Source organism: Budorcas taxicolor, chromosome 8 (genome assembly GCF_023091745.1).
Source record: "Budorcas taxicolor isolate Tak-1 chromosome 8, Takin1.1, whole genome shotgun sequence".
Lineage (NCBI taxonomy): Eukaryota > Metazoa > Chordata > Mammalia > Artiodactyla > Bovidae > Budorcas > Budorcas taxicolor.
The window spans coordinates 97,230,658-97,240,554 of NC_068917.1; positions in this window are offsets into that span (position 1 = coordinate 97,230,658).

Sequence of the window (9,897 nt, forward strand, 5' to 3'; positions counted from 1 at the left end):
GATATGCAGATGACACCACCCTTATGGCAGAAAGTGAAGAACTAGAGCCTCTTGATGAAAGTGAAAGAAGAGAGTGAAAAGGCTGGCTTAAAAAACATTATTCAGAAAACTAAGATCATGGCGTCTGGTCCCATCACTTCATGGCAAATAGATGGGGAAACAGTGGAAACAATGGCAGACTTTATTTGGGGGGAGGCTCCAAAATCACTGTAGATGGTGACTGCAGCCATGAAATTAAAAGACATTTGCTCCTTGGAAGAAAAGATGACCAACCTAGTTCAGTTGCTCAGTCAAGTCCGACTCTTTGCAACCCCATGAATCACAGCACACCAGGCCTCCTGTCCATCACCATCTCCCGGAGTTTACTCAAACTCACGTCCATTGAGTCGGTGATGCCATCCAGCCATCTCATCCTCTGTACATCCCCTTTTCCTCCTGCGCCCAATCCCTCCCAGCATCAGAGTCCCTTCCAATGAATCAACTCTTCACATGACGTGGCCAGAGGACTGGAGTTTCAGCTTTAGCATCATTCCTTCCCAAGAACATCCAGGGCTGATCTCCCAAACTAGACAGCATATTAAAAAGCAGAGACATTACTTTGCCAACAAAGGTCCATATAGTTAAGGCTATGGTTTTTCCAGTAGTCATGTATGGATGTGAGTTGGTCTATAAAGAAAGCTAAGTGACGAAGAATTGATACTTTTGAAGTGTGGTGTTGGAGAAGACTCTTGAAAGCCCCTTGGATGGCAAGGAGATTGAACCAGTCCATCCTAAAGGAAATCAGTCCTGAATATTCACTGGAAGGACTGATGCTGAAGCTGAAACTCCAATACTTTGGGCACCTGACGCAAAGAACTGATTCATTTGAAAAGACCCTGATGATGAGAAAGATTGGGGGCAGGAGGAGAAGGGGACGACAGAGGATGAGATGGTTGGATGGCATCACCGACTCAACGGACATGAGTTTGAGTAAACTCCAGGAGTTGGCGATGGACAGGGAGGCCTGGTGTGCCAGTGCATGGGGCCTCAAAGAGTCCGACACGACTGAGCGATTGAACTGAACTGATGACACGCACAGGAATCCATACTGCCTTCCCAGTCATCTTACACACTTGTATTTTACACGAACTTTTACTAATTGTACACAGGTGCGCATGGAGATGAGGTGAAATTCAGCTAACTCTAAAGTCACACAGTTGACACTGGGGGTAAGATCCGTCGAAGGAACAAAAGGACACCAAGTGGTCAAGACCGACACCAAATTCCTGGCTCTGGGCCAGAGGCAGATGCCTCCCTGACTAGGCTGACCTGCCGCCCAGTCCCCACAGGACGAGCGGACCCGCCCCGAAGCTTCATCTACCCTGATGCAGGGAGCACCCTGCCAGCCCGGAGGTCACAGGAGGAGGAACATGAGGAAGCATACCAGCCGCTGCCCTCCTCAGAGCTCGAAGCCTCAACATGTTTGCCCCCTGGAGAAGCCTGACTAGGGCTCTGGTCGCTCAGACACCAGCGCCTCAGGTACGTGCAGCGGGGACGCCCACAGAGATTCCTGCGGGAGGGGAGGGGCCGGGAGAGTCTTCTGACGTAAGCGCACGAGCCGCGCATGCGCTTATGGGCCAGAGGCCAGGAGTCTGCGAGTTCCGTTCGGCTGTGCAATTTATAGTGCAAGTCCCAGCCTTGGGGTTAGGGACCCCGGGACGCCTGGGATGAGGGAGGAAAGGGTGGCGTTAGAGGAAGACCCTCTGCCGGGATCGCACGACGGAGCCCGGTACAGGGGATGGAGCATCTGCTCAGCTGCCCCTGTCTCCTGCTGTCGGTGCCAAAGTCAAGCAGGGTCAGGAACCTCACAGGACGTAAGATGACAACCTCATTTAAACTTGATGAGAAATGTACAGAATACACAGCTTTAATTGTGGGGAATTGGACTAATGCGCGAATCTAACAGAGAGATTTTTCTCCTTTTGATGTTTAGGTTTGTAGTCCTTTCTCAAGGGATAGGGCAGGAAGGGGATTTACAAAGAGACAACCTTCTGTAAAAACTGAAGCAGAGCCATCATGGTCCCTTCACTTAAGATTCGCAATATAGTCTTTACCCTGAGTCTCTCTACTTGGGCAAAGCAAAAAAGTATCCCTCACAACGTAATTCTGAATTTGATTTTACTAAATGTTAATCACACGCTATCTGACAGGTGACTTGGAAGTTACTGCTGCTGAAAATGAGCCCCAACTTAATATAAGGGAACTTGAAGTACTCATGATTCTTCCTCCAGGACAGTTCTGGTTCCTGCTGTACAACAAAAATCACCTCCAGGCAAGCACACAGACCTACCTCACAGCTGTTTAAGCTCTCCCTGGGCTCCCCCTGTTGAAAATAACAAAATTATGTGTGCCTTGTCCATATATTTGCTTTCAAATACAAATTCCTGAAAATCAACTGAAAAAGCAATAGTAATAACCTACTAGCTCATTTTCTGATGTATTTTATTTATAATACCTGTTAAACTATTATACCAAGCAGTTGTTTATTTGTGTAACATTGTCTACTTTTATCTGGATAAAATGACACAGCAAACATGTCCACCAAATCAGGGAGTAGCTGCAGTTGTTTTTGGTGGGAATACCTCCTTTCATTGTAAGCTTAGGCTTACACTAGGAACTTAGCTTGTAGCACTAGGGCACTAGGACATAGGAACTAGGCACTTGGGCACTGGGAACATAATTTGTAGCAGACACAAGCGGAATGAACTCTTATAAATAGGACATTATACATAAGTAAATCACATACATAGGCAATTGTGTGTCAAAACCAAAAATATATCAGTGAAAGGAGCCTACTGGTTTAATCTGACATATCCCCTAGACAACATAAGCTCCAAATCGTCCATAGCTTTGTTTGCACCAATACTTGTAACAGACAAATCTGATTAATCAGCTTCAGAAATTGGCACAGGATATCCAAAACAATCAAACTTATAACCACAAATGCCATATGAGTGTGTATATATACACATTATTTACACACACATAGGCATATATAGAGGATACTTTCTGGCAAGGCATTGCCAACCTAAAGTTAAGTTCACTAAGTCTCTGGATATTAAACAGAGCAAAGTTTATGTAATAAGCATCTGTCTAATACAATAAGAATTAATTATTCTTAAAGAGTTATTTCCATCTACCTAGTATAATCGGATGGTTTAAATGTCCTTCATGTTGCATCTGTCAGTTCAGTTCAATTCAGTTGCTCAGTCGTGTCCAACTCATTGTGACCCCATGAATCACAGCACTCCAGGCATCCCTGTCCATCACCATCTCCCAGAGTTCACTCAAACTCACGTCCATCACATTGCATCTGTAATTAAACATAATAATAATAATGATTAGCAAGGAGAGATAAAGCCTTCTTAAAGGATAAATGTAAAGAAATAGAGAAAAAAAATAGAATGGAAAGACTAGAGAGCTCTTCAAGAAAACTGGAGATACCAAGGGAACATTTCATGCAAAGATGGGCTCAATAAAGGACAGAAATAGTAGGGACCTAACAGAAGCAGAAGATATTAAGAAGAGGTGGCAAGAATACAAAGAAGAACTATACAAAAAAGATCTTAGTGACTCATAACCATGATGGTGTGATCACTCACCTAGAGCCAGACATCCTGGAGTGCAAAGTCAACTGGGCCTTAGGAAGCATCACTACAAACAAAGCTAATGGAGGTGATGGAATTCCAGTTGAGCTATTTCAAATCCTAAAAGATGGTGCTGTGAAAGTGCTGCACTCAATATGCCAGCAGCAGTGGCCACAGGACTGGAAAAAGTCAGTTTTCATTCCAATCCCAAAGAAAGGCAATGTCAAAGATTGTTCAAACTAATGCACAATTGCACTCATCTTACTCGCTAGCAAAGTAATACTCAAAATTCTCCAAGCTAGGCTTCAACAGTATGTGAACTGAGAACTTCCTGAAGTTCAAGCTGGTTTTAGAAAAGGCAGAGGAACCAGAGATCAAATTGCCAACATCCATTGGATCATAGAAAAAGCAAGAGAGTTCCAGAAATACTTCTGCTTCATTGGTATCCAGTCCCATCACTTCACGGCAAATAGATGGGGAAACAATGGAAACAGTGACAGACTTTATTTTCTTGGGCTCCAAAATCACTGCAGACGGTGACTGCAGGCATGAAATTAAAAGACACTTGCTCCCTGGAAGAAAAGCTGTGACAAACCTACACAACATATTAAAAAGCAGAGGCATTACTTTGCCAACAAAGGTCCATCTAGTCAAAGCTATGGTTTTCCCAGTGGTCATGTATGGATGTGAGAGCTGGATCATAAAGAAGGCTGAGAGCCGAAGAATTAATGCTTTTGAACTATTGAAGGTTTGAAAAAAACTCTTGAGAGTTCCTTGGACTGCAAGGAGATCAAACCAATCAATCCTAAAGAAATCAGTCCTGAAATTCATTGAAAGGACTGATGCTGAAGCTGAAGCTCCAATACTTTGGCCACCTGATGTGAAGAACTGATTTCTTAAAAAAGATCCTGATACTGGGAAAGATTGAAGGCAGGAGGAGAAGGGGATGACAGAGGATGAGATGATTGGATGGCATCACCAATTCGATGGACATGAATTTGAGCAAGCTCTGGGAGTTGGTGATGGACAAGGAAGCCTGGCATGCTGCAGTCCATGAGGTCACAGTCAGACATGACTGAGTGACTGAACTGAACCAACTGTTTCTTTGACTACAGTAAAGCCTTTGTGGATCACAACAAATGGTGGGAAATTCTTGTAGAGATGGGAATACCAGACCACCTTACCTGCTTCCTGAGAAATCTGCATCCAATGCAGAAGACATAGTCCCAGAAGATCTCACATACCATGAAGCAACTAAGCCCAGGCACCACAACTACTGAGCCTGTGCTCCAGAGCCCAGCAGCTGCAAGTGTTGAGCCCACGTGCCACAACTACTGAAACCCACATGCCCCAGAGCCCGTGCTGTGCAACAAGAGAAGCCACTGCAATGAGAAGCCCGCACACTGCAACGAGAGAGTAGCCCCTACTCACCACAACTAGAAAAAGGCAGCACAGCAACAAAGACCCAGCACAGCCAAAAATAAATAAAATTATTTTTAAAAGAAGATACTCATGAGATGCCACTTTCACCAAGAAAAGATATCAGTTCAGTTCAGTCGCTCAGTTGTGTCCAACTCTTTGCAACCCCATGGACTGCAGCACGCCTGGCTTCCCTGTCCATCACCAACTCCCAGAGTCCACAAAGAGTGTTCAGACATACTCATACATATCATGTATGTTATATAAGCATAAATATATATGCTGCGTGTAGATAAGTATATAAACATATAAAATATATATACATATTCATAAACATGGAAAGTGATAGTTGCTCAGTTGTATCCGACTCTTTGCGACCCCACAGACTGTAGCCTGCCAGGCTCCTGTGTCAATAGAATCCTCCAGGCAAGAATACTGGAGTGGGTAGCCATTCCCTTCTCCAGGAGATCTTCCCAACCCAGGAATTGAACCCAGGTCTCCTGCATTGTGGGTGGATTCTTTACCATCTGAGCCACCAGGGAAACCCAAAATAGAAAAGTGGCAGGATTAATCCTGGGTGGTAGGATTAGAAACTATTCCTGCTTTCTCTTTTTGTTTATCTGCATTTTCCAAAATATATACAAGTAACGTGTTATAAGTATTTTTAACTTTTTAAGTAATTTAAGTAAAAGAACATGTATTTCAGTCTTGTTTAGAATACCACACTATTTTGAAGAACACAAACAATGTGTGCTTGAGATAAAAAGATGTTATAATTATGAGAAGAAATTCACATAAGTGCTAAAAACGAATATCATTGCCATAGAAAATTCTCATTGTTGACTTTTTAGAATTTATTACTAAATATAACAGCAAGACCTTTATTTTCTACTTCTTATCTTTACAAAGAAATACAATAAATATTAATACAGTTTTCCCTGGAAGGTTAAGTTTTGGCTACTTTTTAATTGCTTCTGGGCATCAGTCAAATATTCAGTAAATACAATTTTTTTTAATAATCTCGCTTTTTAAAAATAAAGCTTTCAGTTTCTTCATTTATAAACCAGTTTGACTAATTCATTTATAAATTTCTCACCCAAATCTCTGACTTCTCTGAAATCTCATCACCAGCATACTTAGTGCTGTCTTTTTGATAGTCATTATTTTCATTGAAATAGGACTTTCAGTTTTGGGTTAACGTTTCCGACTTTCTTATTGGTAGTAATGCCACAGTCTTTAGCATCTATTTCTGGTTTATTTCTGCAGTTCATGTTCCCAGTGGAACGAGGGTGCAGACAGCCATGCAGCTGGGAGACATCAGTCTCTTGAGGACCCCAGAGTGGTGGCAGCTGGTAAGCTATTTCACTAGGCACAAGTTATTCTTACAACAAATCAGATTTAGTCAATAACTTTATATGCCTCCTTATGAATTTCTTTTTCAGCTAGAGAAAGTGTCAATTACCTAGTGTCTCAGCAGAATATGCTTCTGATTCCTATGTCATACTCACCATTGAAATAGTTTTCCACTGATATAAGAAGCATTCGTTAACTGTCATAAGATGTGTCTGCTAATCTGCTTCAGTTCTTCAAAGAGATTCTCACTTTTGTTTGAAGAAAGTAGTAAGTTAATTTGCTATGTCTCTACATTTTTAAAGCCAGCTCTGTCCTTTGTCACTACCCCTCAGGATAGTTCTGTTCATTTTCCCCTAAGCATTCCAGTATCTATTATATATTAGAAATATGTAGTTGCCACTACTTCTTGATCATGATTTTTCATTTGTTTCAGAATATCTCTTATTTTAATAACCTTTTGTTCTATAGGATGTTTTTATATTCATATGATGATTTTACATTTCTGTGCCTGACAGTGTTTTTAATTTAGATACAATGGCTATGGGTGTTTAAATCATATCTGTGATATCTGAGCTTTTTAAAAAGATTTTTGCCCAGTAAAATTTATTTTGTGATATCAAATGGGATCCAGAAGAATATTACATCAAATATAGTTCTTTACCTTGAGAAAGGACAATATCACCTGTTTTAATTATGGTTTTTACATTATTTGCCACTTTCACTTGGAAAATAATTTTTTTCAGACGACTTGTTTTATATCCTGAAATGCATTCGTTTACAGTTTTATTTATTTTTGTTCATTTTGGATCACCATTTAATGAAGATCTGTGGGACATCTATTTGTTTTAAAGATATCTTTATGTTTATGGGCTTCCCTGATAGCTCAGGGAGAAGGCAATGGCACCCCACTGCAGTACTCTTGCCTGGAAAATCCCATGGGCGGAGGAACCGGATAGGCTGCAGTCCATCGGACACGACTAAGCGACTTCACTTTCACTTTTCACTTTCATGCATTGGAGAAGGAAATGGCAACCCACTCCAGTGTTCTTGCCTGGAGAATCCCAGGGATGGCGGAGCCTGGTGGGCTGCCGTCTACGGGGTCGCACAGAGTCGGACACGACTGAAGCGACTTAGCAGCAGCAGCAGCAGCAGCTGATAGCTCAGTTGGTAAAGAATCTGCCCGCAATGAGGGAGACCTGGGTTTGATCCCTGGGTTGGGCAGATCCCGTGGAGAAGGGAAAGGCTACCCACTCCAGTATTTTGGCCTGGAGAATTCCATGGACTGTATAGTCCATGGGGTCGCAAAGAGTCGAACATGACTGAGCAACTTTCACTTTCATATTTATGGAAATGCTTGCTCTAGTAAAAGCCTACATATCTGTTTTGATTTTTCTTAATTTGCATTTTATGTTGATATTATCAACTCTGGAGCTTTTATTGTATTACATAGGATGGTGATGGGCTTCCCAGGTGGCACTAGTGTGAAGAACCCGCCTGCCGATGCAGGAGACAGAAGAGATGCGACTTCACATGCATTCACCCGTAGGATGGTAACACAGTGATAATTTACTAACTTTATTGTAAATGTTAAGTTACATCAAGAAAATAGCAGATAGTAATCCCAGAAGGAGGGTTTCTTTAGTACTGCCACAGACATGCTATTTTCCTTGAAACACCTTTAATTTCCATTTTAGTTGTGTACCTCTGCCTGCTGAAACTAGGTTTGGTAAATCCAAGCTCTTTTTCATAGTCTGTATTTATAGCTATGTTATTTTAAATTTCTAAAACAGATTGTAAGTGTAAAATAGTATATCATGAATTAGCTAAGGGAAATTTGGGAAAAAGGTACAGTGTGTTAGGCTCCTGATAAAAGAAATGTCTAAAGTATTAAAAAAAATTAGGAAAGGTGAGATGGTGTTCAGGTGCTATCTATACTACTAGCAGACAAGAAAAGAATCCAAAGAGAAGTTTTGTAATCCAACTATTGTCATGTTTTCTGTTTCCCTTCGAAGCAAAACCTCCTTTAGAGTTGTGTATGCTCACCATCAGGCTTCTCTGGTGACTCACATGGTAAAGAATCTGCCTGCAGTGCAGGAGACTGGGGTTCAATCCCTGGATCGGGAAGATCCCCTGAGAAGGGAATGGCTACCCACTCTAGTGTTCTTGCCTGGAGAATTCTATGGACAGAGAGACCTGGCAGGCTACAGGCCATAGAGTTGCAGAGTCAGCCATGACTGAGCAACTAACACTTCACTTTATACTCACCATCTTCCCTTCCTCACCCCATATTCTTTCTTGAACCAAATCCAATTAGGTCTGTATCTTTGTCAGTCTGCTGAAATGATTCTTCTGAAGATCACCAAAGACCTCTTTCTTGCCAAATTCAGTTGCCCTTACCTTGCTCATCTTCTCAGCAGTAATGGACACAGTTGATCACTTCTGCCTTCTTGAAAGTATTTGAGTCTCAGCTTCAATACATGGTATCCTCTGCAATGCTGGAGACCTGGGTTCGATCCCTGGGTTGGGAAGATACCCTGGAGAAAGGAAAGGCTACCCAATCCAGTATTCGGGCCTAGAGAATTGCATGGACTGTATAGTCCATGGGGTCGCAAAGAGTTGGACACAACTGAGCAACTCTCACTTCTTCACATCTTTCTCTTGGATTTTCCTCCTCTTCACTGGCCAGTCCCTCTTTTCTCTTTGCTGGCTTGTCTTCTAAATGTGGGTAGCATCTCAAACCTCAAGCATGTTCTCTTCCTTCTCTCCAGGTAAGCTCCTTCGGTCCCAAGGCTTAATCATATATATGATTCACACACTTTTATCTTTTTTCCCGTATTTGCCTCTGAGCTATAGACTGAAATACCAACTGCCTTTTGAACACAACCAACTACCTAGTTTGACAAACTAGAAATCACTTTGATCTCTCTCTTTCCCTCATCTCCTTCATCCAGCCTGTCAGCAGGTCCTGTTGGCTGTATCTCTAAATAGATTCTCAGTGTTACCATTCCTCCCTCTGTTGCTATCATCCTGGTCCAAATCACCATCATCTTCTACTGAGCAACCCCCCATCCCCCTACTGTCCCTTCTTCCCATATAACCAACAAAGTTCTTTCTGAAACAAAGATTGGATCAAATCACTACCTTGTTTAAAACTCGCCAGTGGCTCCTCATTGCACTCATAATAAAATCCAAGTACCTTAAAGACCCGGACGATGAGGCCCCACAAGTTTTGGGTCCTACCATCTCTGATTCTATACCCTATAACTCGGGACAATAGCATTCTCTCCAACTCTTTCCAACTTGTGGTTTTCGCACAGAGTGTTCTTTCTTCTGGGAACATTCTTCCTCAGTTCAGTTCAGTTCAGTTGCTCAGTTGTGTCTGACTCTCTGTGACCCCGTGGACTGCAGCACACCAGGCTTCCCTGTCCATCAATATTTCCTGGAGTTTTCTCAAACTCATGTCCATTGAGTCAGTGATGCCATCCAACCATCTCATCCT